Source organism: Bacillus rossius, chromosome 1 (genome assembly GCF_032445375.1).
Source record: "Bacillus rossius redtenbacheri isolate Brsri chromosome 1, Brsri_v3, whole genome shotgun sequence".
NCBI classification, from domain to species: domain Eukaryota; kingdom Metazoa; phylum Arthropoda; class Insecta; order Phasmatodea; family Bacillidae; genus Bacillus; species Bacillus rossius.
In genome coordinates this window covers 9,526,976-9,552,322 of record NC_086330.1, presented here as the reverse complement: position 1 = coordinate 9,552,322, position 25,347 = coordinate 9,526,976, and the positions used below count along the sequence as shown (strand labels likewise).

Here is a 25,347-nt window from a genome sequence, read left to right as displayed (position 1 = left end):
TCAAGTTATTACGTGCGTGTGTTCATTGTGTTCAGACACCATATAGCCTAGGAGCTTAGTAGTGCACGCTGGGGCCGACGACCCACCACAACAACGGCTAGATGCTTTAAGACTAGCCTGGCGCCCTCCCGGAGAACAAACACCTCAACAGAAACACCATCAACTACTAGGCTCACCCCGGGTATCGAGTTCAAGACCCCGGGTGATGGCACGGTTTACATCTTATTAAGCATAACACTTGAAAGAAATTACATATAATTATTTAAGAAAAACGACATTATAAGTAATTGAAAGTTAACTGACAAAATGTAAACACAAATTAATTGGTTAAGAATTAAATGTCAAGTTAAGTATTTGTACAAACGTAGACACAATTTATGAATTGAGAGTTCTGTTATTTTACAAATTATATACAACGTGGATGCTCGTGATTAATTAAAAACGTACATGATGACACTACAATTACCAGATAGAAAGTATAAATATTTACAAACACATTATTGTCTGCGGACGTGCCAGGGCGCCGGCGGGTGCGTCCCTGATTGTATACACTTCACTGACGGTGCACTAGGGGAATAAACCTCCCTTAGACCCACGTCGGTAGACAGGTACGGCCTCTACATTAGGAGGGCACGACGACTGTCGTCAAAGTAAAATTATCGTCCGTTAACCGACTTTACAGACAACCCCCTTTTTTTGAGGACGATTTTAAAACTAATTTTGAACAAGGACAACTTTACTCTCTGGCTGTTGGAAGCAACCTGTAGACCATTATGCAAAAAAAAAAAAAAAAAAATTTCGCTGAGTGTGTGAAGTGCCTACTCAGTGCAAGGTTGTGTTAATGGAAGTAAATAAATATCAGTGGATCTTAAGAAATTGTATTTTATTGGGTGAGTGTGATATAATCATTTTACAATTTTTTTCTTTTCTGTTATATGTTTTTTTTATTTTTCATTTGCCTAGGATATGGATCATATTAATCCTTCCGGCGTTCTATAATGGGAACTCGGTTAAATGGTTACTTAACCCGTCATTAATAATAATTTACACCTGCAATTGGGCTTCCGCCCGGTGGCAAGGAGTTCCCACCCCCAACTACCCTCACTCCTCCCCCCTCTGGAGCCTCCTTCGTAAGTCCTTCCCTCCTCCCAGATCCAGTGTCCTCCCCTCAAGTTCGTTCCACTCACGCCCCGTCCTCACAAGGAATACCTGTCTTCCTCTCTCTGTCCGTCTCCATTCTCTCTGAATCTTCCACTTATGATCCCTCCTTCCTCGATACAGCCCTCTGTGCAACCTAGCTCCCAGCTTTCCCCAGCCCCCCTCCCCCCCACGAATTACCTTATTCATTCTCACCAGCCTTTCCACCTTCCTCCTTTCTTGCAGTGTGTCCCACCCCAGCTCCTTCATCATCACCAATGGTCTGTGAGTTTCCCCCATCCTGCCTTCGCCTTCCCTTCTCCTCCACATATTCATTACCCATCTCGCTGCCTTGCGCTGCACCCTCTCCAACTCCTCAATTTCCTTCTCCACATAGGGGTCCCACACCGCCGCGGCATACTCCAACACTGGCCGTACCAATGTCACGTACGCCTTTTCCTTTACATTCCTACCTGTCCCTTTCAGTGTCCTGCTAAGCAGCCCTAACCCCATTCTGCCCTTCGTCACCACCTTCTTGACCTGCTTTCCCCACCCCAAGTCGTTCTGCAGGATCACTCCCAGGTATTTATACTCCTCAGCTTCCTGGATCACCTGTCCCTTCCAGCAGTACACTTTTCCCTCCACCCTTCTCTTCCTCGTGAACCTCACTACCTTTGTTTTCCCTACATTTATACCCATTTCGTTTTCCCTCGACCAGCACTCCAGTTTCTGCAAGTCCTCTGCCAGGTGCGCCCCTTCCCCCACAGTTTCATAGAGCACACAATCGTCCGCAAACAACCGCAGCCTGCTTTTCAACCCCTCCCCTACATCATTCATCATGATCAGGAAGAGCAGGGGTCCCATGACACTGCCTTGTGGTACCCCTGACATCACATTTCCCTCTTCTGACCATTCCTTACCCACTCTCACCCGCTGGATCCTGTCCTTCAAGAAGTCCCCTGTCCAATTTACCACCCTCCTGTCCTCTATCAACCCCTCCACCTTTTCCATCACCCTCCTGTGCGGCACCCTGTCAAACGCTTTCTCAAAGTCTATAAAAATAGCGTCTACCTGCTTCCCCTCATCCACTGCCTCCACCAAGTCCTCCAGCAGCCCCGCCATCTGCGTTTCACAGGAGTAACCCCTCCGGAAGCCGTGCTGCCTCTCATCCATCCAGTCCCTTTCCTCCACCCTCTCTACTGTATACTTCACTACCAGCCTCTCCATCACCTTGCCTACGTTAGACGTCAAGCTGACCGGCCTATAGTTGGCTGGGTGTGCCTTATTCCCACTTCCTTTATATATGTGCACCACCACAGCCTCTTTCCACTGCCTCGGCAGCTGTCCCTCCTCCAGTGACTGCGCATACAGTACTTGCAGGTACTTTCCTATCACCTTCCCTCCCAGCTTGAGGTGCCTGTTCCCTATCCCATCTGGCCCAACCGCCTTCCTCACATTCAGTCTCCTCAACTTCCTTAATACATCATCCCTCCGTATTTCCAACCCTCTCTCTCCCCCTGACTTCTCCTCTTGTGCTCCGCACCATACTCCCCCGTTTACAAAAACCGATAAGTATTGTTCCTGCAGTAAACGAGCCTTTTCCAGGTCACTCACACACTCTTGCTCTTCTCTCCCCTTTAATACTGGCAGTCCCTTCTCCCCCTTTACTCTCCTAACATATCGGTACAGATCCGCCCAGTTTCCCTGCCCCCCTTTCTCCATCATCCTTTCTATGTACGCATCCCGTGCTTCCCTAGTTTTCTTTCCCAGTTCCTTCGCCAGCTCCTTCATTTCTGCATTTAGCCCCTCCCCTCCATGCTTCTTGGCTCTTGCGTGGAGCCTCCTGCACTTTCGCTTTAATACCTTTACCTCCCGTCCATGGTAGGGCGGGTCGCCACCCTTTCCTACCTTCCTTTGGGGTACGAAGCACTCCACCATTTGCTCCAATATGCCCCTCAAAACCTCCCACTTCCCTTCTAGTTCTGCAATCCCTTCCCACCTACAGAACTCCAATTCAAGAAATGCCTCCGCCCCTGCTCTATCCGCCCTGCTCCACTGTCTTAACACTTCCTTCCTACTTTCCTTCACCTCCCTCCATCCCATATCTATCTCCACCACCGGGATTTTGTGGTCACTGATGCCCTCCATCACCGTAGTGCCTACTACTACCTCCACAGGCCTCACCAGCACCACATCTAGTATGTTCCCAGATTCCCCCTGTCCTTCACCATTCCTCATCCTGGTGTTCTCCCCCACCACCTGCTCCAGTCCACTATTTACCAACTGGGTTGCCCATCTTTGCTCCCTCACCCCCATTTTCTCTGGTCCTTGCTCCCACACCACCCCTGGCATGTTTAGGTCCCCCGCCACTATCACCCACCTATCCTCCCTCAACAGTGACAGCCTGTCCTTTACCCCTTGTATAACCGCCTCCCCTTGCCCTGGGGGTCTGGACACTGCCAGCAGCATGAAATCTTTCCCTTTCCCTTTTATTTTCAATTCCATTATTTCCACACTTTCCCCCACCCATTCAATCTTTCCTACTAGTCCCTCATGCACACATACCATAATCCCTCCTCCTGTCCTGTTCCTGTCTCTTCTAAAAATTTCATAGTTTGCCCCCTGCAGTTCCCCATCCCCTATTTCCTTGTCCAGCCACGTCTCTACTGCTATGGCAATGTCCACCCCATATGCTTCCACGACACTCCAAAACTCATCCAACTTTCTATAGACACTCCTACAGTTTATCACCGCCACTCTCACCCGCTTTCTTCCTTCATTCACTTCCTCTCTCCTGATTCCTCCACTTCACCTCCTTCCCTCTACTCTTTCCGCCCCCTCCATTGACAGTCCTAATCTCTCACCTTCCCCTATCCGCTCCCTTTCCTTCCCCTCATTTCTCCGTTTCCCGAATGGTCCCCCCCTCCTACCACCGCCCTACGCATTTTTTCGACCTCCACCTCCAGGAACCTGGCTAGCTTGCCTTGCCCTCTCTGACTAAGATGGATGCCATCCTCGCTGACATCTACCTCCCCTAGGTGTTTTCCCACGTTCACATATCTTCCTCCCATCTTATCACAAATTCCCTTCATCTCCCTGTTTGCCTGCTCTATCCGTCCTGCCGGGACTCCTTTCCTTGGGAGAACCCCATGAACTACCAGGCCCGTCTCCTGGCCCCATTTCTTTCTTATTTCCCTCACAAGGTTTTCCAATCCCTCCTTCACATGCTCTACTCCATCCGCATAAATTACATCATTAGTTCCGCCCTGTATTATCACTGACCTCACATTTCCTTCCCTCCGCATGCTCCTTACCACTTCTGTCAAGTCCCTCAATCTCCTTCCGCCCCTGAATGTTCTGTACACCTCCTCCCCATGACCCCTAACCCTAACTCCCCTCATCATTGAGTCCCCAATCATGAAAATTTTCTTCCGCTCTCCTTTATCCTCCTCTACTCCTGCAGTCTCGCTTCTCCCCAACAATTTCTTCCTCCTCACTATGTCCACCTCTTCCCCCCTTTTCCTCTCCATCTCTACTGTAACAAATCCTTTCCCGCCCTCTTCCAGCCCCTCAGCAGCATTCCCACCTGCTTCCAGGCCCCCTTTTCTCACCACATCAGCCCAGTGGTCTCCTCTCACCCATTTGTCTTTCCCACCAGTCTTTCTACCCACCACTCCCTCCTCCCTGTCCCTCATCAACACTTCTGGTTTCCCATTATTTGTCCCCTGCCACATCCTCTTCCTGTCCCCGGTCCTGTACCCCCCCTGTGTTTTCCTCTGCTCCTCAAGGGACCTCAATTTTTCCTCTAGATCCCAACACCGGTCTCTTTCCCTGTCTCTATCTCTTTCCGCATTTAGTCTTTTCAATTTTCCTTCTTCTACCTCCTCCTTAAAGTTCCTTACTTCCGCCCTCAGCGAATTTACCAGTTGGCCTAGCTGGCCCAATTCCTTCTCACACTTTTCCCAACCTGTCCTCATCGAGTCCACTTCCCTCCTGTTTTCATTTACAAGTCCCTCCATTTTCCTCTCCCTCCCAGCTAGGTCCCTTTCCAATTCCCTTTTCCATCTGTCACACTCTTGACAAGATTTATCTCCTCCTCCTTCCACAATCCTTCCATTTAGCATTTCCATTATCCACTCCTGCATCTCCCTCCACCCAGGCCTCACTGCTCCTCCTAACCTCACTATCTCCTGTCTCTGAATAGGATCCCCTTTTTCCTTCGTCCCCCACAATCCCGTGCACATGTCTTCCCCCTTTTCAACCAACATTTCCCTGTCGGCTTTCTCCTTCTCCCCATTGCATTTGTCACACCACCACACTACATCCACTAGGCTCTCCAGACCCGCCATTACCCCGCCGCACTTTCCGTGAAACCACCCGTGGCACCCATCACACTGCACTCCCTCATCCCCCTTTTTCCACACCTTCTTACAGCCCTTACATCTAACCTTACCTCCCATCCTTAATAACAACCACCTAGCCACGTGTCCTTGCCACCGAGCTTCGCTCCGAATTTCAAGTTCTCCCTATTCAAACCCCCTTTCACGCAACTTGTGTTGACTTTAGAAAATAACACCGCACTCAGTTTAAAACTCCATCACACGCCTCAGCAGAAAATTTCAACTATAAACGTCCTAATTAACACAGCCGAGAACACCACACATCCAACCGCGCCGCCATCTTTATCTGCGTCATTGGTCTAGTTTTAAAAATGTTACACAGTTGGTCGTGCGTGTGAAATTTTCAGAAACGTGCTTCTTTGTGTTTGTTTTGTTATAAAAACATAGCTGATATTAGAAAACTTTTTGATTACATTTTTATTTATTTGGGATATTTTGTCACCTAAAATTATTTAGATATTTCGTTTACATGAACATTAGCATTAAAAAAAAATTACAATTTGTTGAAATATAAGTAGTTTCCTTTTATCGCTTGATTTGATTTTATTTGATTTCAAAAGTAACTGGGTTTTCACCTGGTGGCAAGGAGCCATACCTTTTTTTTCACTCTCCTCCCCTCTTCACCGCCTGTATTCTTTCCACCATTTATTTGCACTTCCCATCCCCCCCCGTCTTCACAAGGAAGGTGTGTGCACCTCTTTCTGTTCGCCTCCGTATCATTTGGAGCTTCCAGCCGTGATTGCTCCACTCTATATACCTACCTCTGTGTACCCTAGTTCCCAGCTTTCTCCATCCCCCCCCCCCCCCCCTCAGCCTTTATCACCTTAAAAAGCCTGACTAACCTGTCCATTCTTTCCCTCCCCTGTAATTTGTCCCCATCCCAATTCCTTAATAATTTCCATCAGTCTGTGAATTTCTGCCTCTTGACCTCTTCTCCTCCACATACCCATGACCTCCCTCGCTGCTTTATGCGGCACCTTCTCCAGCTCTGTTATCTCGGTCACTAATTAGGGATCCTAGATCAGACCCGCATACCACGTCATTGGTCTTACCAATGAGGAGTAACCTCCTTCCTGCTCCCTGTAGGTTCTTGCTAAGCAAGCCCAGCACCCTCCTCCCCTTATTCACCACCCGCTTGTACCTACTTTGCACATCCCAAGTAATTTTGCATGGTCGTCCCTGCCTCCTTCATCCCCTGCAGCCTCCAGTTATACACTTCCCTTGTTACCTTCCTCTACCTCGTGAATCTGACCACCTTCGTCTTTCCAACATTCAGCGACATCCCATTCTCTGTCTATCTTTCCAGCCTGAACATATCCCCTTGCAGGCGTACTGCTTTCCCCACCACCTTATACAGTAAGAAATCTTCTGCAAATACTCTAATTCTGTTCTCTTATCTCCTCCTCTATGTCTTTAATGATTATTGTAAACAACAGGGGCCTCCACACACTCCCCTTCACCGCTTCTCACGTCACTTCCTATCCCACCCTCACCCTCTGCCTTGTATCCCTCAGGATACCACCCTGTTGTCACAAACTCCACCTTATCCATTAGCCTTTTATGCGGTACCTTATCAAATGCCTTTTCAAAGTCAATGAATGACAATCATGTTTCTTTGTTTCCCCCAGTGTACTGCTTCCACCAGATCTTCCCAGCAACCCCCGCCATCTGTGTCTCACACGAGAACACCCTCCTGAAGCCATGATGTCTTATCGTTCTCCCCCCCCCCCCTTCCTCTTAGACATCAAATTCCCCCACCACATACCTGCCCACCAGATTACTTTCCTATGACATCAGGCTGACTGGTCTGTAATTTGCCAGGTGTGCCTTATCCCTACCTCCCTTGTAAATCTGTACTACTACTGCCTGCTTCCATTGCTTTGGCAATTTTCCCTCCTCCAAGGATTGCTAGAACATCACCGTAGGTATCGCCATGCCTCCTTACCACCAACTTAAGGTGACTGTTCCCTATCCCGTTAAGGCCCAGATGCCTTCCTCCCGTTCAAACTACTAACCTACTTTTGTACCTTTTTATTCAGTATTTCTAAACCACTCCTTTCTACCGGGTTTGCTTGTTTCCGACCCTCCCATATCTCCCTCCTTACAAATACAGATAGGTACTGCTGCTGCAGCCAGTTTGCCGTTTCCTGTCCCGCTCACTATTCTGCCCCACTCTTCCCCTGATCACAGTTATTACCCCCTCTCCCTTCACTCTTATGGGGTATGTGGGTAGAAGGATATTGAGCAAACAAATTGTAGATAGGGCTGAAGTCTGATTTTTAAATACCTTTTTAATGTTAACATAATTTTTAATCATTTCAGCAACAACTTAATTCTTCTGAATGCTGTGCAAACTGATTTTTTTGTTTTTACTCCATTATCCATAAAACCACCAGTAATATAATAGGCCTATTTGTGCTCACAAACTCCAAAGCCCTACGTTGGTAAGTGGCCAAAACTAACCTTTCATTATTAAGTAGCCGAACTTAATACTTTTTTTTTTAGTTTGTTAGTCATTCAGCATTGATCTAGGATTTATTGGTGGGTTTTCTGAGGTCCAGTTTGAATTCAGCACTTAATTGTGAAATTTTATTTCCAGCATAAACTTGGGCCATTAAATTCCAGGTTCCAGTTAAACACGTGAAATAAATATGAACACTTAACATTAATCGAGAAGCAAATTCTCAGATAGGATGTAAGTGTGGGTACTGACAAATTTTCAGAATAGAATAATGTTCAGTTATAACATCTGCTTGCATCTTAATACACCAATTCTTCACTTAGCTTGACTAATGCGTTTCCTAAAAATGTTCTTGTTATTCGTAATCACGTATTCTGAAGCATTAGTCTCCATACATAACAAGGCAAATTTACTTAATGTTTTCCAAAATGTGTAGGGAAATATTTCTTTACATAATATAAATGCATAGAATTACACTCAACAATAAGTATCACACCATTTAGCTTATTTAAGCCTACCATCGAATACTTTATATGACAAATACCATACCGCGTAGCGGGAAATAGGTTATTTTGTACTTTTCGTCAATCGGCTGGTTGGCTTTCCAACCAGGGCATGACCTACAACTCACATACCTTTTCACGAACTTTCCAAACCATCCAGTGAATCCGAATTACTGTCAGAATATTTTCATTTAATTTTTTAAAAAAATGAAAGTGCGTATTTGCTTATCACCACTTGGTTAAAACACCAATACGTCAGGCCCATGATTTTTTTTCATTGGTGCTATTCATGTAACAACCTTTTCCATGTGAATCATGTATTCATTATTGTACGGTATGTAATGTCAAATATCTTTCCGCTAGTACAACCAACAGCATCAGACTCATATAAACGTTTGATAGTCATTCGATTGTGCGCACAGTTGACTTGCTTAAAACTAAAGCGTGACCAACATAAGTTTGGTTTTCATGACAATCTGCATGCCGTAAAATTTACAGTTTTGTCTAAAATACTTGAACATGAAGCACTTGGAAGCCATGATTCCAACTGCAGGTGCTTGCGGACGTACGGTTACCGGCCGACGAATGGGCAGACGTTGCTTTGTGATTGTGCGTGCGGGTTCCCTGCCACGGGCTAGACTGAAGTTTATCATGGTCCTGTCTGTGGCCGGGCGACAACTGTACGGCTTGTCTGCATAAGCGCAGACATAAAAACATTTTGTCCTTTACACTCCATAGCCACAACTGAACTTGCCATAGCTGATGTTTGTTCAACAGTCGATAGTGTAGTCAGACCTGTACGTGCATATCTACCCCCCTCGTCACCGGTTTACCGAGTTGAAGCAGACTTCGTGGGTATTGCCCGACTTTTTTTTGCACGTGGTGATTTCGTGCTAACTGAAATTTACAGGCATGTGATTCAGGACTGGGGCAGTAAAATTAACATCACGCTAAATATTTGCGTGATTTGAAGACTTTCTAAGTGAGCGATTGGTGTACTACAAATTTTTACATGAAGCCACCATCTTTATTTATTTATTTATTTATTTATTTGTTACATGCCACACCAACAGCACAAGGCTCCAACGGTGGGCACAACATGTAAGACATGTAAAAAAAACAAATACAGTAACAGAACAGAACAATAAATTATAAGAACAACAAAAAGTAGGACAAACAAAGACAAGACAACATAACATACAAATATCCATATGAGTGCTTAACTTCTGAAAAGTACTTAAAATAACAAAAATGTTTCATGAGAGTAATAAATGTATAAATACAGAACATATAATATTATGTGGAAAAATACAGTTGGTATCCTTAGATTAATACATCTGGTATTAAATAATTTAGGTAATAACATTAGAGCATAAAGATAATTAATCTTTGGATGCCGAAATAATAATTTTTTTAACAAGTTTTTTCTCTCTGGTAGGTTGTAAGTGATTAACATACATATTAAAATTGTTAACAAGTCTATATATAATATCATTTGTATTTAAAAGTGTGCACAAAAAAGGTGGGTTACGGCTATTAAAAGAAGGAATTTTAATGCCAGTAACATCAAATATATGAGGACATATAAGATTACCATAATAACAATGGAAGACAAAAATGGCATCTAAGATCTTTCTTCTAGTTGATAATGAACCAAGGAGGGAATTTAAATCTATGTTATTGATGGTATTTAATTTTTTGTTAATATAGTCAGATACTTTAGATTGAATCCTGTCAAGCTTTTCAATATCAGTGTTATTGATGCTGTTCCATATAATAGAACCATATTCAAGTTTTGATCTTATTAGAGCTGTATAGAGGGAGAGAATAGAGTCAATATTGGAGGTGTTAAAGGTGATAAATTTAATTAGACCAAGTATTTTGTTAGATACCGAGATAATGTTTTCAATGTGAAGATGAAAAAATAGTTTTTGATCCAGTAAAATTCCTAGGTCTTTGACATGTTGAGATTTTTTAATAGGTGAGTTATCAAGTTTGTATTTATATTGCAATGGGTAGGTTTTTCTAGAGAAGGTAATGATAGCAGTTTTTTCCATGTTTAGATTGACCAAATTATTTGTGCACCAATTTGCAATTTCTGTAATATCACATTGTAGAAGATAGCTGTCATGATATGAAGAGATTTTTCTATATATCTTTAAGTCATCGGCAAAAAGAGTGCCAACTGAGTTCTTTAATCCAGATATTATATCATCAATGTAGATATTGAAAAGTAAAGGAGATAGTGTGCCACCTTGCGGGATGCCAGAAGGAGTTGGGTGGAGATCTGAACTTATATTCTGTACTGAAACATAAAAGTTTCTGTTATTTAAATAGCTTGTTAACCATGATAAATATTTATCACTTAGCCCAATTTTGGAACATTTACTTAGTAGTATTTGATGATTAACAGTGTCGAAAGCTTTAGCTAAATCAAAGTAACAAACATCTACTTGACCACGTGTGATGACTTCTGAATAAATAGGATTAAGAAAGGAGACTAAGTTTGTCATGGTTGTTTTACCTGTTCTGAACCCATGCTGTGAATCAGACAATCTATTATTTACGTTAAACGCTAAGTGTTTAAATATTATTTTGTCAAAAATTTTGGCAAATCCATTTAACAGGGATATAGGCCTATAATTTGAAACAATAGAAGTTTTGCCCTTTTTGTGTACAGGAATAACCTTGGCACTTTTCCATTTATCAGGGTAGATGCTATTTAGAATACTGAAATTATATATATGCTGTAAGAGAGGAGCAAGGATTAAGGAGCAACCTTTGATGATAAAATTTGGTATGTTATCAGGTCCTGTGGACAATGTAGATTTTAAGGTTTTTATACTCCATAGGACTAAACTAATCGAGATATTAGACATTGGAATATTGTATGAACAACAAGGAGATATGTTTTGGTTATTTGTGTTATTTGTAGTAACATAGACACTTGAAAAATATTCAGCAAAGGAATTTGCAATTAAATAATTATTATCCGTAATTGAGTTATTAATTTTAATTGAGGGATGCTGACTATAACCCTTTCTCATTATTTTAACATAATTCCAAAATTTTTTAGGGTTTTGCTTAATTTTATTGTTAATATTACAAAGCCAGTTTGTTTTATCCCTACACATAAGTGATTTAGTTTCCTTACGGTAATCTGAGAATAATAAATAGTAAAAAGGATTCAGATTTTGTTTATATAATTTATGATAGTGCGATTTCTTCTTAAGAGATTTTATTAGTTGGTTGGAATACCATAGGGGATATTTTTTAGCCTTTTTAATAGTAGTAGGTACAAATAAATCTATAAGATCATTCATTGTACACGTTAGTAGTCAACCATGGTATTTATATTTTTAGAATTGTATAAAATTGACCAGTCATGGTCCCTAAGAGCAATAAAAAGGCCGAGATAGTCACCAATCTTATAGTTTTTATATGAAGACGGTGTATTATCGTTTATTGACATATCAAATTGGAAGTTTATCTCTAATGCAGGATGAAAGCTATCTTCTTTAACTAGTGGTTCCAGAGCTTTGCTAACCAGACATGATTCAATATTAGTGAGACATAGGTCCAAGAGTTGGGCTGAAGGTTGAGTTTGATTAAGCTGAATTAAACCTCTTGCTGATACAAAGTTGATTAATGATCTGGCTTTCGACTTAATATTTGAATGAACTATATTTTGGGTATGTAATTGAGGCCAGACAATGCCTGGAACATTAAAATCACCAATTATTAATAAAGAGACATCAGAATTCACAAACTTATCTTCAAGGGCCTCAAAGTATGAAGTGTAAGCTGAAGGAGTTGTTTGAGGGGGAATATAGATATTCCCAATGATTAAAGGTTTATCATGTGTTCTTATATTTATCCAGACAGCTTCTATTCCTGGATAGTCATATTCATGCGTAGATGTTACATTTTTGAATTTATGTTTATTAACAGCAGTCAGGACACCACCACCTCTACTCTTCAAAGTTAATACAGGGTCCCTATCAGATCTGTAAATAAGGTAATTATTGTTGAAATAATGAGAATTCAGACTATTATCGGTGAACCAAGTTTCAGTTAGACATACTAAATCATTATCACTACGCGAGATGTTTTCAAAAAATTCAATTGCTTTGGTTCTCAATGCCAACACCCTTTTCAAACTCCATTGTTGACATGTATTGTAGGTTTCAGTAGGTAATTTTCATAAAATATAAACAAGAGTATGCTATAAAATGAATTCACAATATTTTCCTCAAAGTACATACCGACAACATTTAACGTTGACTAGATTGAAGCATATTAGCAGTGAAATCTTTTCCTGCACTTAGGATATCACCTACCCATATATCTTTATTTTGGCCATATGTGTACATGTATCAACTTTAATGGTGGTACTGACAGAAATTTTGAATCACAGTAGGTAGCGTAAATTTTAACTGTAATATTTAAAAATATATTTTAAGTGCATTAAAAATGTGTATAAATCACGCCAAATTTTACTCCCATTGTATTTGCAAGTACATTAAACCACGTGTTACTGCATTCCAATGTTTTAAAACAGTTACAAAATTTTTTAAAGTGTGTTTTTGAATTTTGTTATCTGGAAAGCATGGCAGACACTACAGTGTGTGGGTGTTGGCTCCAATTTCTACCGTTCTCCTGCCAGTCATAATTTGCTACTTCCCTATCCCTCCCCTATTTCTTTCTACATTGCCGGCCAAAAAAGAAGATGCTCAGAGAAGATCATAACTAAGCATCATCAAGCACCTCTTTGATGCTGATTATGATTAAAAATACTTTTTCACCTGTTACATATCATCTTGGCTAAGGTTATCAACCAATAGTATCAGTTCCAAACAAAATACTTGAACGAAATTGGCACTGCTGATAGGTGAATTTTTTTAATGTTAGGTTACTTCTTTTTAATCTAAAATCTTGCAAAGAAAAGAGTTATGCAAAGAACGAACACTACTTTATTCTTGTCAAAAAAATCCTTTGTGCACGAACATTAAGAAATTCCATTTTTAACTGTCAAGTAAAACGTACTTGGCCTCCTAGTTCAGAGAAAATGTCTGAAGTTCCACTGGATATGTATTCCTGGTTGGACCTTCTTTGTAACGCAGCAACAGCTGAACAGCAGCAGGTGGAAGAGTTCTGAAAATAACATTTCTGTTATTTTAATCTTTAGTCTTGATTTTTGGGTTAAAACACATAAAATCTAGATGATTCTTCTGTGGCATGGATGCAAACAGAAAATATGGCATTTCACTATTTTAACGAGAAATAAACCTTTTAAATAAGCAGCTAGCTACAAAACCTCACGTATAACTTTTCCTTAATCTAGAATTAATGTTTTCTGTTTTCTTTTCAATGATAATTCTGCACCACATTAGAGTTAAGAAGAGAAAAGCTAGGTGGGTAAAGGAGAAATGGAGAATTTAAAAGGATAAAAAAGGATAAAGGTCTGTAGGGTGGAAGGGTGAGGAAAGCTGGGACATGAGGCAGTGAGAGGGAAATCCAGAAGCAGGAGGAAGTAGAAAGTGGTAAAAACCAGTGGTTGTGAGATGATCAGGGAATAGAATAGTTTAGCAGAGGATTGTGTGTTAGCAAGGAGGATGGTAAAGGAAGGTAAGAGTTGACTGTGTGCTATCATGCTTGTGCCAAACAGCGGCATGATTCAATAACAATAAAATGACAAATATTTAAACAAAATATATTAGGCTATCTGTAACTTTCAGATGAGCCTATGAGGCTAATTTGTTAGTGAATTGTTTTTCACTTAACATAAATAAGTTAGCAGTGGTTAGTTACTACATATTCAACAATGAAGGCCAAAAGAATTCATGTGTGTGACTTTTTAGTAAAATGTCTCTTTCACTAAATATGTGGCGAGGGAAAGATTAGGGCAAATATAATTTAAAAAAAAATCTAAACTGCTATTATAAACAAACAATTCTTACCTCAGTTGTGTCTGTAGCATGTTCTGTAATTATCAGTTCGTGGTATAAATACCTAATTCACTGTAAATAATTTGTTGTTTTGTCATTCTTTATACTCTCCGCATAAGTGTTGCCATGAAGATGTTAAGTTTCTACGGGATTGATGTGATTTCTTGTTTGCAGTTTCCCTGAAGACCATTGATTTTCAAAGGTGATTTCACCATTTCTTCATTAAAATAACCCACATAGCCTTTTATAAACTATCATGATCATTTTGCAGGTGGATTTCATTAGGCATGTTTGACTGAAAACAAATGTTAAAAAATTGTAAATTACTGATAGAAAATAAGACTAAACATACAAAACTGTAAAAAAAATGTTGGATTTACAAATGTTTGATGAAATCTTTCTAATTATTATAGTTTAATCCTTCAAAGTAGTAACATAATCTGTAAAAAAATATGGAGTATAATATCTGGTTGGTTGGGCTACGTCAGCTATGTACATGTTATTTATGTATTAAATATATGTTAATAATGTAGTTAACAACCTACCCAAACTTTCACGTATGCTTTTTTTCATTTCCCAGAAGCTAATATTTTGTAGAATTATAAAAGCTACATTTAAAATACTACATAATCAAGTGGATGGTTGGTTAGGTTAGTTACATCAAAAATATTGTACAACCATTTGAATGACGGTGAGGAATTACCAATTTAGATTTCTTTCAAGCTCAGTATATGACTTCTACAGCTGCTGGCTTAGACTGCTATATGTCACCCTACAAGGTCAGGTATATAAAGTAGGTAAAGATTTGGTTTCGAGGAGAAATGTCGAGATGTACACCACTGTTCCACGAAACACTGCTGTCTCTGGGTGTGACGCGTGCCCCATGTCTCCTTTGCGTGATGGGCGTTAAGGGCCTAGTCATGGGTGTGTCTGTGTAGTGAGGCGGGATGATGAGTGCGACACTCGCTGGTGCTTCTAGTGTGGTGTCTCCTCTGGACTGATGAGCGTCTTATCATAACTATGGGATGTGAGCGGTAACCATATATAATATGTAGACGCTCATCACTGACTCAGTAACACTCTGAAATAGTGCCTGCCTGCAGAATGTCAGCGTGCTGTGGCAATTCGCCAACCAGGAGTCTGAAGCCGGCACTCTGCAGGTAGCCAAAATTGCTGTTTTACACACAGCAACAATTTCGTAATTTTTTAATTTGTGTTAAAAAGTGCATTTGAATTTTTCACCAAAAGATGGTGCTAGAAGTTAAGAAAAGCTTTTTTAGATTTTGTGATTTTTTTTTTTTACTTTTCAAATTTGATCATTTAACTTTGCAAAGTACCTAAGTAAATATTCAATTTATCACTGAAAATAAATTTTGATTATGTATATCATTTTAATACATCAAAGATTTTTTAATTAGGCAATTCACATGCAATTAGTTTTTCAAAAGGTTCTTCTTTAAAAAAATTTTTTTGTCAAATATATGTTTTATCATTTCATGTATAACTACTGAAAATAATTTTTTATTTGCACGATATTAAAAGAAGTTGAAGTTTTAATAAATATTTCATTAATATCAATTTTGTTTATATATTCATCATTTTTCAACAGGCACCTTACAGCTAACTACTAGTATGTATGTATACGTGTGTATGTGTGTATATATAGACACACACCTGTTTTATAATGGATACAATTACTACTGTAATTTTGCACAAATAACTTCCAAACTCATACTTAAAATAAAGTAATGGAAAATCTCAGTCGAGTTCGTTAAGGGACAAAATCCGACTAAAGCAATAGAAATGGGGAAGAGCTTCTGACAAACAGAAAAATCGCCAGCTCCGATTGGCCAAACCAACAGGCCAACCATACGAAAGGAAGCCTGTGATTGGCCCACAGCTGCAGCCGATTGGGAAACACTCCTCTCAGGCGAGAGTATTGAAGGCAGAAGAACTTGTAATAACCTCAGTAGGTAACTCCACTCTGTTGATGGCGACTGCAATGTCGACCGAAATGTCGGTGGACACTGCTACAATCCCGAAGCCAATGTTGAATGTATTGAATTAAAAACATTCAAATAATTTTTACTGCGTGGAATATGAGTAAATTTTAATTAATTATTTGGGAATATTAAAAAAAAAATAGTTTTAGTTTCTAGACATTTCCAGTATGTTCCAGAAGACATAGGCACTTCATAAAATTACCTATGCCAGTAGGTTGTGTATAAAGGGATTTTATGTATTTATTCAGTTTAAGTTTTACCAAACAAAATGATACTGTGCATGCATGTTTAAGAAAAATCTAAGATTTGCAGAACAATCTGTGCATGCCTAAATAATTCCCTTATTGAAAAGAATGTAATGTTGATTAGGCCTGGCAGCATTTATTGGAATTATGTTGGAGTTTTTTTTTACATTGTTTGAAGTTCCTTAAAAGCTTGTTTGTACGAGTTGGTATGGATGTGCAGTTGGGTGGCATATTCCAGAATAAAACATACAGTTATATGTTTGCTGAAAATGCCCCTAATAAACTGTTTCTACAGTACAGTAACAGGGAAAGAGGTCTATTCTGGATTAGAGAAAAACATCTCAACTAATTGAATTCCAACAATGTTCAAAGGTTTAGAATTAAGACCATTGAATAGAGAATTAACTTATGTCTAATAGACTTTAATCTTATATCCAACATGATAATTTAAATGCTTGTATGCTTCAGTGTAGCTTAACAGAAGTTGGTTATATTAAAATCAGAAATTTTAAGGATAACATTTTTTATGTTTCTATACCTACTTTGATAATTTTTAATATAAATTTTGAACTGAAACTGTAGGAGTATAATAATCAAGAGAGAAAAATTGACATTACCTTTTCATATAACACTTAAAATTTATCTGGTTGATACTTGCTGGTGGTGTCTACCTGCTGATGGTCTTTTCCTGCTTATAGTGCCTGCCTCTGCTAGTGGTGCCTAACTGCTGGTGGTCTTTTCCTATTTGTAGTGCTCCCTGCTGGTGGTGCCTATCTGCTGATGGTCTTCTCCTGCTTGTAGTGCCCACCTGATAGTGGTGCCTAACTGCTGGTGGTCTTTTCCTACTTGTAGTGCCCCCTGCTGGTGGTGCTTATCTGCTTTTAGTTCCCACGCTGGGGGCAACTGCCTTCATGCAGACCCTACCAATATGCAGCCCCTGCATAATCTGTGTATGTAATTGTTTTTTGTGTGCACACCACAAAAGCCTCTTGGCTTTTAGTGTGCATGTCACAATTTTTAACAAATAAAATAATAATAGCCTTCCAAATAATATAAAACAAATTTTAAAAAAGTAAGAAAACTACTTCTATGGTTACAGGATCCAATGGGAAACACTAGACTACAATAAAAACCAACAAACTCCATCAGAATTTACCCAGTTGATAACACTAGAATACAGCAGAAACCATCAGAATGCCTTACAACAAAAATCAATGTAAACCACTGGAACATGACAAAAGAAGCCAACAGATTACATATTGTTACCATTTACTGCGGGTTCGTAAAGGACAGCCCAATTAAAGATTTTACTACTCTACACAGTTTTATTGATGGCCACTACTTAATGTCACTTACAATTAATCCTCCAAAATGGCAAATAATCAATTGCACCTTAAGAAACATCTCTTCCCAAGTCACTCGTTTCTCACACCTCGCTGGGCCGCACCTCTGGCGCAACTCTCGCCGCAGCACCCCTCGTGGGTCTCCGCCGCGGGACTCCGTCGCACTTCCCCTTCACCGAGATCCCACTCGACGCCTCGCTCGGAACTTCGCTGGAGAGTCCGCCGCGCCCGCGACACTATCGCCCGGAACTGAACTCTTCGCCCTGGAACCTTCGTCCAGGGACTTCGCTGCTCTATCGCCCGGAAACCCCGCCGCGGGAAAACTCCCGACTTCACTCTGAACTCGCTCACTCCCTGCCCTGGAACCTTCGTCCAAGGACTTCGCCACTCTGCCGCACCCGCGGCACTATCGCTCCGGAAGCTCCGCCGCGGGAGAACTCCCGCCTGAACTCTCTCTCTCTGAACTCCGACTCTACTGAGGCCGACGTACTATTTTTATATATCAGCCGCCATTTCTGGAACTCACGAGCGCGGCCGGGGCCAGTCGCGTTATTCCGCGCCGACACGACCGCAGAAATCTCTCGAAACACGTGTCGGCGGCTCTCGTAACTCCGCAGCTGTCAGGTTTCAGTTACGTGTCAAAGGCAGGGCGTCGCGCGGGGAGTGTTGGAGGAAGAGGGGGGGGGGGGGGAGCGACAATCCTTGTTATCTTCCAGGCGCGCGCGGCGCATATTATGTTGCGGCAGTCGCCAGCCAGCTCTGCACCTGCACGTGTCCCGGCTTTGCTCACGTTCGTAACAATATATTAGAATAGAAACCAACAGAATCTAATGGAAAGCCATATAAATATTCAGAATGCCTAACTAGCGAAACATACAGAATCCATTAAAAAAAAAGTAAAAGAAAAGATACCAATAAAATGCCGTAGAATAACTATTTTCAACAAACAGAATCCAATATAAAACAACACAAGCCATAAAAAACCAACAATTTTTGCTCAAATATCATTTACAACAGAATTAAGTAAAACCAATTAATCTAGTGGGCTTTGACAACAGAATACATTGACATTTGTTGATTTGGGTATGGTTTAATTTCCCCCAACAGAAACCACTGAAATTATATCTGGCACATTAGAAACCACAACAATTTCTGTTTAGTTTTTTTGATTTCAGTTTTAAACTTTTGTTAGGGAAACCTAATGCTTCAGAAGATAAGGATCAAAATCAACTCTACATTAATGGAAAACATGATAAAAATATCAAATTACAGTATTACTATCCCTGTTATTGCTGATGTATGGTAAATAGCCAGCTAATGACGTGTATTTATAAATTCTAGAGGGCCATTCAATAGCCATCAATCTCGATCCCAAATTTAAAATAATAAAATATATAACACAAAAATAAGTAATATACCCATTAACAGGTTGCTTTTGACATGACCATTTTTACCATATCTGTACTTTGTTCAAGTTAAGGTGAGACCATTGTGTCAGATGCTGCAAGTTACTTGCAGGTGTGGCAGCTGAACATTATAATGAAATAAAACAAAATTTTTACTATATGATATGTTAGTATGATGCAACAGAAATTTGTGTACGTTTTATTTTGGCAGCGTCTGCCAAAAAAGTCTCACCTTAACGTGTACAGTCTGTACGCGTGTCACGCAACCGTCACTTTATAGTTCAACAACTCGCACACGCTTGCACGTGCTCACTAATGCATGTATGCTCACTGAAAGTTTGTGTAACACTTGAGTTCAATGCAGATGCATTAAATTTTATTAAAATGTTAGACAATTTTCAGCCTCGCGAGCTTTTGTCACATTTTTAGATATTTTAAGTCCCATGGTAACACATCAAGGAAGGTTAGTTACATAAGATGCGATTTTTATGTGGAATAGAATCGACGTTTAGTCAAATGGGTTGAGATAAGCACTTTTTAATAACATTAGCGTTTAAGGCCTATCTCATTTTTTTAACCCGTGAAAAAAAGTCAAAGTTGTTAAAAACTAAATAACTACCTATAAAGAAACTAACTTGACTATCTAATTTTATGTGCCTTTATTGATTCTGGTCTTTAATACTGTCTTGCACTTATTATATCCCGCGCATAAGAAGTCTGGCAACAACGCATTGTGTACTGCGTTGAAATTTTGCAGGGCTATTTTGTGTGACAAAATTGGGAAGATCATTGGAAATATTTGTTTTCAGCCCGGTAAGTATTGCTTAGTGGTATCGCTAAATGGACATGAATGTGTGTTTGTATTACTTGTTAATTCATCGCGATAGGTGTGTATTATTTTTATTTGTACTAAAAAGTAGTTTTGGTAGCTGTAAAACAGCGCGTTGTTGCCATACGTTACGTCCTGTTTTTCGTATATGGTAGGCTGCGTGTATTGCCAGGAATGTTTACGTTTGGTAACATAAATATTTGCGTTTTTTTTTGTGACAGCGAAGAATTTACAATAATGTAGACTTATGCATGATGTTGAGTTAGATCACTATTTTGTATCTTCGATCTTTCTGACTGCGCTTTATGAATATATTATTGAACATTTTTAAAGCGGTTTTCGTATCTGGGTAACCGGATTTATTTGCACCAATTATTTATTAACCTGTGCAATGGAAGTTGAACAAAATATTGTACAACATAATGTTCAGACGTAGTTGGGACTTTGCCATCCATGGCAAGCTGCTAAAATAACCCCACCCGTTTGGTGAAGTATACCAGACACCAGTATACTGTGACTTCTCGCGGCCCGGGACTAGTATTGCTTGTCAGAACAGCTTGCACAGCTCCTAGTCCCGTGCCACGTAAATGACTGCGATCAATATGCGGCTGGTGCAGTATGTTCGCTCAGGATCTCGTAATGCCACTAACGGTAAACGGCGCAAATACAGCTTCTACTTGTTTTGCTGTTGCCTAGTCATTGCCAAGGAAAATTTTATTTATCACCTAAAAAAATGATAAATTGTGATCTTTGTGACGGGCAAGTAGGGGCACGTAACGAACGGTGGAACAGCCGCGTGGATGCCGTGCCGTGATTGGACCGTTTTGCATTTGCAGGTTGCAACCGAGACTTCACCGTCTTCGCTTCACTGTTCGGCCATCAGTTTTCGTAAGTTGATTATTTTTAATAATTAACTATTCGTGTTCTGTAAGCGTGTCGGAAGTGTGCGTTTTGCGTTGTGAATTAGGTTTTTTATTTGCAATGTAGCTCTGCATGATTTTAAGGATTGCGTATTGCGTTGTTTGTTTGCAATAGCAATATTATTGCGCTGTTGCTGTGCTGAGTACATTGCGTTCACGTTATTTACTCTGTAATAATTTAAAGCTAGGAAATATGCGGGAATACTGCCCTTATAATATAAAGGTGGGGCCACACACTACAATATATTTAGGTCCTGCATAATTGTAAGTGGCGAGCTCGTTTTGCTATTGACTGATTGCAACTGGTTGGCGAGACAGTTGAACGTAGCCATTCAGTTCATTCAGGGGGAAAAAATTACAGTTCTAGTTGCATAAACAAAATACATAAAAAAAAAAGTATGTCAATACTACGGTTACATGACGAGACATGAATGACTCCGTGCCTGTTTACTACCACAGTTCATATTAGTAACTGTGAAAAAAATCGGAGCGTTCCTTCACGATGAATTATCGCTTTCGAGACTTAAGTACCGAATAAATTTATTTTGATTTAGACGAAATTTTTTAATAACTTAAGCTTCTCACACTCAAATTGAGCAATTGCCATCCAGTTTTAGCAACTTTTGGTTTTGAACGTTTGTAAACACTTGGCCCGTGTCCGAATGTAAGTATGAAGTCGTCTACTTGCAACATCGTTTGCTCTCGGCCCACGGGTGTTAATAGAATAAATAGGACATTACTACTTTTTGGCTTTTGAAACCACTACAAATCAGTTAAACAAGGTGTAAACATTATTTCAGTAAAATATGTCAAGAAATTAATTAAAATGATTTTTTAAAATTTTTTTATTGATCCAATTTTTTACAATATAAGTTTTTAGTTTTGAATTTATAGTTATGATGCAGGACACATATTTGTGTGAGCTTTGCTTGTGAACCTGTGAGAAATTAAATATAAAGAGTTAGGTAAATATGAATGAAGAGTAATTGTTCCCTTATTGTTTATCCAGTTGTATTTTAACATAGAATATTAAAATAAAGGAATTTGTTTTTAATGCTAAACTGTATGATAATTACCAAAAAAATTGATTCTGAAAATATTTTGAAAATTTTGTGGAAAATTGTTCCCAGGAGCAACTGTTCTGTGTAACATATCTAATTGTATTTGAATGTTCAAAATTAAAATTAAGTAAGCAGTTGGATGTGTTAGTGATTTGAAGCTGTAAAGTTATCAATTTTTTATATTTTATTTTGATATGTGTGTATTATAAATATAAAGCTTTGATGAAAACTGGATACACAATAATAAATTATTAATAAATGAAGATATTTTCAGTGAGTCTTTAATTACTGTAGTATTTTATCAAATAAAACAAATTTATTTTTCATAATGGTAATGTTGGCTTAACTGTAATAATGAAAGAAGTACTTACCTACATTAGTTTGATTACACACCTGCATAAAATATTTAAAATAACAATATAGGAAAGTGAGGACTCATTATGCAGCCATTCTTGAGATAGTGCCTGACCTTGCAGCGTTAGCACATTTGTGATGAGGGTATTTTGGCTATTTAGAATATACATTTTTTCTAAGTTTCTGCAGTTGTCTGTAAGATGTATAATGGCTGGAAAAGTTTGTGTAATGTTTTGTTGCAACAATTACAATGTTGCTAGCTTCTCAAAGTCATTTTTAAAGTAAACTTCTTTAGGCGCATTAGCTGAAGTATTCCGCGTGTGGCAGCATCAACCTATAGGCCTATATGTTAGCTTACATGAACATTGGGGGACATATCAAGTGTATCAGTGTACCAACTAAATCTTTGTAATAGCAAAACTTATTGAATTAAATTTATAAACTTTAATAGTTGTTGGGCGTATTTAGCCTTACAGCAAAGTCCGTCTGCTGGGGCCCAATTATTGATACTGTCTGTATAATTCCGCTAGTTTCATTGTAATAGACAGCTAAATGTCTATTCTTGAAACTGCTATAGCATCTATCTGTATCAACATTCTCGGGTTGATGAAAAGTATCTATGAAAGTGTGGCAAATTTTTTTTTTGAGTTTACGTCACTGGTAAAAGGCCAATCACAATTGAAGGACCATTTATAATGAAAGTATTAAATTTTTACATTATGGTCATTTTTTTTTCTCTCTAGTTGATGTACGTAGAAGTTATGTGTATAAATACATAAGTAGTAATTAAAAATGAGTTGTAAAGTTATGCCCGAGAAATGGAAAATTTTATGACTTATATGAAAAAAAATATGTTTCGAGCAGGGAAAAATATTATTGTATAATGCAATTGTATATTCCTTGTTGGAAAAATGGCATTTATTTCGGGGAAAAATTTTGTAATTGTTTGAAGTAACTGTTTTGTGGAAACAGTCTATAATTCTATCAAAGAAATCTTTCAGCTACTTTCTTATCTGTCATTATTTATTTAATAATACTTGTGTGGGTTTTTATGGGTGTATGTCGTCTTGAAGTAATTTTTCTGCATGGCAGGTTATGTGGCTAAGATTGCAAGATAGGAATGGGTAAAAAGGATGACCTTTATTTTCACAAATTATTGTAATTGAGCATAATTCATTTATAAATTGACTCATTTCAATTGAATTCCAATTTTCAATCTCTTAATAGATTACTTTTTTATGAATAAATGTTCATAGCGAATATAAGCCTGCCACCCTAGTTCTAATACAATCCAAATATCACACATTTTTGCAATATGTAGTGTGAAAAACAAATTATGTTATACAGAAACTTGGTAATATCACCTACTTATCATAAAACACAAATAATTATCAAATTTCTACACAGTGATAATTTCCATATTTTTCATGTAAAGTAGGTAATAAGTTAAGTCATGAAAAATTGTAAATATAACTTTCGTTACCAAATATTTAAGAAACTGACATTGCCAATCACAGAAACAAATATAATATTCTTAGACTTTTAAATTGTAGTTCATTTACAAGCTATTTCTCATCACAAACACACAAATTTTAAAGTTTGGAATGGCAATCGTGTTGCAATTTTTAAGTACATTCTTAAGCACATGAGCTTATATAAATATTTTTAGTTTCCTTTAGGAATAAATTAAATTTCAATCAAATAATCTAGGACTCATTGATAGGCTTGCCTATCGTATCACGTCTTATTTTTTATTTGAATATACATCACAACATAACGAGGTGAATAAGTTATTGCTGGTTTTAAATTAAGCTAACCTATCTTAACCATCCATCCAAGTGATGTTAAAGTATTTCAGAACCATAACATATCATCCATTCTGAACAAATCGAAGTTCCGAAGAACAACAAACTATCAAATCTCTATCAGAATTGTGATTTTGTCAGCAAAGGTGGTCTTGCAGAGGAGGTAACGGAATAATTCAGACTGTTTGTACGTAATTCCGATACATAATCCCGCTAGCGAGTGTTCAAGAACAGGGTTTAGCAAATCTGTCTGAATTAAGCAATTCCGCTAGTGTCAAGAATAGGGCCCAAGAGGTTTTGTAGGATTGAAACTTGTCATTGATTTTTTTTTATCAATTCTTTTGTAGAACTTATTATTGAATTTTAATAATATAGTTTAAGAAAATTATATTATTACTTATTTGTTTGAGTTATAATAACTTATAATACATTGAATTTAAATAATATAGTTTAAGAAAATTATATTATTACTTATTTGTTTAAGTGTTCTAATAACTTTTAATACATAGCTCAGCCTGTTAAGTTATTTTACTCTAGGTAGGCATGTGCCATTTATTTTTTACTTATAATAAAATCTTATAAACATAATCTAAATCTTATAAGCATAATCTAAGTGATTGATAGGAGATATGAATATATGTATATGCATCTAAAAATAGTTGGTTAGAATTTTTTTGGTAAATTGTAAGGTTCACAATTTTTCCGTAAAAAAAATATAAAATTCCAAATGTTGTGTTTTTTAACAATTCATGCATTTCCTGTAGGCCTACTTAGCCTGAAAACTGTGTTTCCAAATGCCTACTGTTTTATAAGAAATTACAGTTTACAGGTTACAGTTTATAGGATCCAGTAGGTAGTCTCTGCAGTGATGCAGCTGTTTGCACGTTGTTTTTCAAAAGCATAGCTGAGAAACTTTTCTAGATTGGCTTGAT

At 38.7% G+C, this 25,347-nt stretch overlaps 1 protein-coding gene across 7 annotated transcripts in view; it reads left to right on the top strand.

Annotated features, from left to right (window-relative positions):
* The first annotated feature begins 799 nt into the window (after positions 1–799).
* LOC134531973 (protein Gawky) overlaps positions 800–25,347 on the top strand; it is a 161,677-nt gene continuing 137,129 nt past the window's right edge. The window contains exons 1-2 of one of the 7 annotated variants that reach the window (XM_063368109.1): positions 872–890; positions 21,112–21,163. The gene's annotated coding sequence lies outside the window, so the exon portion shown is untranslated. The other 6 variants (XM_063368119.1, XM_063368125.1, XM_063368079.1 and 3 more) reach the window with 6 other exon arrangements.